The sequence below is a fragment of the Calliopsis andreniformis genome, unplaced genomic scaffold (assembly GCF_051401765.1).
Source record: "Calliopsis andreniformis isolate RMS-2024a unplaced genomic scaffold, iyCalAndr_principal scaffold0046, whole genome shotgun sequence".
Taxonomy (NCBI): domain Eukaryota; kingdom Metazoa; phylum Arthropoda; class Insecta; order Hymenoptera; family Andrenidae; genus Calliopsis; species Calliopsis andreniformis.
The window spans coordinates 2829565-2835558 of NW_027480455.1; positions in this window are offsets into that span (position 1 = coordinate 2829565).

Here is a 5994-nt window from a genome sequence, read left to right on the forward strand (position 1 = left end):
GGATAGAGAATTGAGGATTGAGGATTGAAGATTGATGATTGAGGATTGAGGATTGAGGATTGAGGATTGAAGTTTTAGGATTGAGGATTGAGGGTTGTGGATTGTGGACGAGGACTCAGGGTTGAGTATTGATGTTTGAGGTCTGAGGATTGAGGATTGTGGATTGAGAACTGAGGATAGAGGATTGATGGTTGAGTATTGAGGATTGATTGTTGAGGGTTGTGTGTTGAATATTGAGGATTGAGGATTGAGGATTGAAGATTGCGTATTGATGATTCAAGATTGAGGATTGAGGACTGAGGTTTGAGGATTGAGGACGAGGACTAACGGTTGAGGATTGAGGTTGGAGGATTGAGGATTGAGGATAGAGGATTGAGGATTGAGGATTGAAGACTGAGGACTGGGAAATGAGGATTGAAGATTGAGTATTAAGGATTGAAGATTGGGGATTGAGTATCTAGGATTGGAGATTGATTATTGAGGATTGAAGATTGAGGATTGAGGATTGAGGATTGAGAACTCAGAATTGAGGATGAGGACTGAGGGTTGAGGATTGAGGTTTGAGGAATGATGATTGACGGTTGAGGATTGAGGATTGAGGATTGAGGATTGAGGATTGAGGATTGAGTATTGAAGATTGAGTATTGATGACTGAGCATTCAGGATTGAGGATTGAGGATGAGGTCTGAGGGTTGAGGATTAAGGATTGAGGATTGAAGATTGAGTATTGAGGACTGAAGATTGAGGATTGAGGATTGAGGATTGAGGATTGAGGATTGAGGATTGAGGATTGAGGATTGAAGGTTGAGTATTGAGGATTGAAGATTGAGGATTGAGGATTGAAGATTCAGTATTGAGGATTGAAAATTGAGAATTGAGGATTGAGGATTGAACATTCAGGACTGAGTGTTCAGGGTTGAGTGATGAGAATTGATGTTTGAGGATAGAGATTTGAAGATTGCAGATTGAGTATTGAGTATTGAAATCTGTGAATTGAGGATATTCTATTGGGGATTGAGGATTGACAACTGATTGTTGAGGACTAAGGGGTGAAGATTGAGGATTCAGGATTGAGGATTCAGGATTCAAGATTGAATATTGATGATTGAAGCTTGAGGATCGAGGATTGAGGGTTGTGGATTGAGGACGAGGACTGAGGGTTGAGTATTGATGTTTGAGGTCTGAGGATTGAGGATTGAGGATTGAGAATTGAGGATTGAGGATTGAGGATTGAAGATTGAGCATTGGGTGTTGAGGATTGAAGAATGAGAATTGAGGGTTGAGGATTGAGGATTGAGGATTGAAGATTGAGTATTGAGGATTGAAGATTTAGGATTGAGGATTGAGGATTGAGGATTGAGGATTGAGGATTGAGGATTGAAGATTGAGTATTGAGGGTTGAAGATTAAGGATTGAGGATTGAGGATTGAGGATTGAGGATTGAGGATCGAAGGTTGAGTATTGGGGACTTAGGACTGAAGATTGAGGATTGAGGATTGAGGATTGAGGATTGAGGATTGAGGATTGAGGATTGAAGATTCAGTATTGAGAATTGAAGATTGAGAATTGAGGATTGAGGATTGAACATTCAGGACTGAGTGTTCAGTGTTGAGTGATGAGAATTGATGTTTGAGGATAGAGATTTGAAGATTGCAGATAGAGTATTGAGTATTGAAATCTGTGAATTGAGGATATTCTATTGGGGATTGAGGATTGACAACTGATTGTTGAGGACTAAGGGCTGAAGATTGAGGATTCAGGATTGAGGATTCAGGATTCAAGATTGAATATTGATGATTGAAGCTTGAGGATCGAGGATTGAGGGTTGCGGATTGAGTACGAGGACTGAGGGTTGAGTATTGATGTTTGAGGTCTGACGATTGAGGATTGAGGATTGAGAATTGAGGATTGAGGATTGAGGATTGAAGATTGAGCATTGGGTGTTGAGGATTGAAGAATGAGAATTGAGGATTGAGGATTGAGGATTGGGGATTGAAGATTGAGTATTGAGGATTGAAGATTTAGGATTGAGGATTGAGGATTGAGGATTGAGGATTGAGGATTGAGGATTGAAGATTGAGTATTGATGACTCACGATTGAGGATTGAGGATTGAAGTTTGAGGATTGAGGACGAGGACTGACGGTTGAGGATTGAGGTTTGAGGATTGAGGATTGAGGATTGAGGACTGAGGATTGAAGATTGAGTGTTGTGGATTGAGGACGAGGACTGAGGGTTGAGTATTGATGTTTGAGGTCTGAGGACTGAGGATTGAGGATTGAGAATTGAGAATTGAGTATTGAGGATTGAAGATTGAGGATTGGGTATTGAGGATTGAAGAATGAGGATTGAGGATTGAAGATTGATGATTGAGGATTGAAGATTGAGGATTGGGGATTGAGGATTGACGATTGTGGATTGAGGGTTGAGGATAGAGAATTGAGGATTGAGGATAGAGAATTGAGGATTGAGGATTGAAGATTGATGATTGAGGATTGAGGATTGAGGATTGAGGATTGAGGATTGAAGTTTTAGGATTGAGGATTGAGGGTTGTGGATTGTGGACGAGGACTCAGGGTTGAGTATTGATGTTTGAGGTCTGAGGATTGAGGATTGTGGATTGAGAACTGAGGATAGAGGATTGATGGTTGAGTATTGAGGATTGATTGTTGAGGGTTGTGTGTTGAATATTGAGGATTGAGGATTGAGGATTGAAGATTGCGTATTGATGATTCAAGATTGAGGATTGAGGACTGAGGTTTGAGGATTGAGGACGAGGACTAACGGTTGAGGATTGAGGTTGGAGGATTGAGGATTGAGGATAGAGGATTGAGGATTGAGGATTGAAGACTGAGGACTGGGAAATGAGGATTGAAGATTGAGTATTAAGGATTGAAGATTGGGGATTGAGTATCTAGGATTGGAGATTGATTATTGAGGATTGAAGATTGAGGATTGAGGATTGAGGATTGAGAACTCAGAATTGAGGATGAGGACTGAGGGTTGAGGATTGAGGTTTGAGGAATGATGATTGACGGTTGAGGATTTAGGATTGAGGATTGAGGATTGAGGATTGAGGATTGAGGATTGAGGATTGAAGATTGAGTATTGATGACTCACGATTGAGGATTGAGGATTGAAGTTTGAGGATTGAGGACGAGGACTGACGGTTGAGGATTGAGGTTTGAGGATTGAGGATTGAGGATTGAGGACTGAGGATTGAAGATTGAGTGTTGTGGATTGAGGACGAGGACTGAGGGTTGAGTATTGATGTTTGAGGTCTGAGGACTGAGGATTGAGGATTGAGAATTGAGAATTGAGTATTGAGGATTGAAGATTGAGGATTGGGTATTGAGGATTGAAGAATGAGGATTGAGGATTGAAGATTGATGATTGAGGATTGAAGATTGAGGATTGGGGATTGAGGATTGACGATTGTGGATTGAGGGTTGAGGATAGAGAATTGAGGATTGAGGATAGAGAATTGAGGATTGAGGATTGAAGATTGATGATTGAGGATTGAGGATTGAGGATTGAGGATTGAGGATTGAAGTTTTAGGATTGAGGATTGAGGGTTGTGGATTGTGGACGAGGACTCAGGGTTGAGTATTGATGTTTGAGGTCTGAGGATTGAGGATTGTGGATTGAGAACTGAGGATAGAGGATTGATGGTTGAGTATTGAGGATTGATTGTTGAGGGTTGTGTGTTGAATATTGAGGATTGAGGATTGAGGATTGAAGATTGCGTATTGATGATTCAAGATTGAGGATTGAGGACTGAGGTTTGAGGATTGAGGACGAGGACTAACGGTTGAGGATTGAGGTTGGAGGATGAGGATTGAGGATTGAGGACTGAGGATTGAGGATAGAGGATTGAGGATTGAGGATTGAAGACTGAGGACTGGGAAATGAGGATTGAAGATTGAGTATTAAGGATTGAAGATTGGGGATTGAGTATCTAGGATTGGAGATTGATTATTGAGGATTGAAGATTGAGGATTGAGGATTGAGGATTGAGAACTCAGAATTGAGGATGAGGACTGAGGGTTGAGGATTGAGGTTTGAGGAATGATGATTGACGGTTGAGGATTGAGGATTGAGGATTGAGGATTGAGGATTGAGTATTGAAGATTGAGTATTGATGACTGAGCATTCAGGATTGAGGATTGAGGATTGAGGATTGAGGATTGAGTATTGAAGATTGAGTATTGATGACTGAGCATTCAGGATTGAGGATTGAGGATGAGGTCTGAGGGTTGAGGATTAAGGATTGAGGATTGAAGATTGAGTATTGAGGACTGAAGATTGAGGATTGAGGATTGAGGATTGAGGATTGAGGATTGAGGATTGAGGATTGAGGATTGAAGGTTGAGTATTGAGGATTGAAGATTGAGGATTGAGGATTGAAGATTCAGTATTGAGGATTGAAAATTGAGAATTGAGGATTGAGGATTGAACATTCAGGACTGAGTGTTCAGGGTTGAGTGATGAGAATTGATGTTTGAGGATAGAGATTTGAAGATTGCAGATTGAGTATTGAGTATTGAAATCTGTGAATTGAGGATATTCTATTGGGGATTGAGGATTGACAACTGATTGTTGAGGACTAAGGGGTGAAGATTGAGGATTCAGGATTGAGGATTCAGGATTCAAGATTGAATATTGATGATTGAAGCTTGAGGATCGAGGATTGAGGGTTGTGGATTGAGGACGAGGACTGAGGGTTGAGTATTGATGTTTGAGGTCTGAGGATTGAGGATTGAGGATTGAGAATTGAGGATTGAGGATTGAGGATTGAAGATTGAGCATTGGGTGTTGAGGATTGAAGAATGAGAATTGAGGGTTGAGGATTGAGGATTGAGGATTGAAGATTGAGTATTGAGGATTGAGGATCGAAGGTTGAGTATTGGGGACTTAGGACTGAAGATTGAGGATTGAGGATTGAGGATTGAGGATTGAGGATTGAGGATTGAGGATTGAAGATTCAGTATTGAGAATTGAAGATTGAGAATTGAGGATTGAGGATTGAACATTCAGGACTGAGTGTTCAGTGTTGAGTGATGAGAATTGATGTTTGAGGATAGAGATTTGAAGATTGCAGATAGAGTATTGAGTATTGAAATCTGTGAATTGAGGATATTCTATTGGGGATTGAGGATTGACAACTGATTGTTGAGGACTAAGGGCTGAAGATTGAGGATTCAGGATTGAGGATTCAGGATTCAAGATTGAATATTGATGATTGAAGCTTGAGGATCGAGGATTGAGGGTTGCGGATTGAGTACGAGGACTGAGGGTTGAGTATTGATGTTTGAGGTCTGACGATTGAGGATTGAGGATTGAGAATTGAGGATTGAGGATTGAGGATTGAAGATTGAGCATTGGGTGTTGAGGATTGAAGAATGAGAATTGAGGATTGAGGATTGAGGATTGGGGATTGAAGATTGAGTATTGAGGATTGAAGATTTAGGATTGAGGATTGAGGATTGAGGATTGAGGATTGAGGATTGAGGATTGAAGATTGAGTATTGATGACTCACGATTGAGGATTGAGGATTGAAGTTTGAGGATTGAGGACGAGGACTGACGGTTGAGGATTGAGGTTTGAGGATTGAGGATTGAGGATTGAGGACTGAGGATTGAAGATTGAGTGTTGTGGATTGAGGACGAGGACTGAGGGTTGAGTATTGATGTTTGAGGTCTGAGGACTGAGGATTGAGGATTGAGAATTGAGAATTGAGTATTGAGGATTGAAGATTGAGGATTGGGTATTGAGGATTGAAGAATGAGGATTGAGGATTGAAGATTGATGATTGAGGATTGAAGATTGAGGATTGGGGATTGAGGATTGACGATTGTGGATTGAGGGTTGAGGATAGAGAATTGAGGATTGAGGATAGAGAATTGAGGATTGAGGATTGAAGATTGATGATTGAGGATTGAGGATTGAGGATTGAGGATTGAGGATTGAAGTTTTAGGATTGAGGATTGAGGG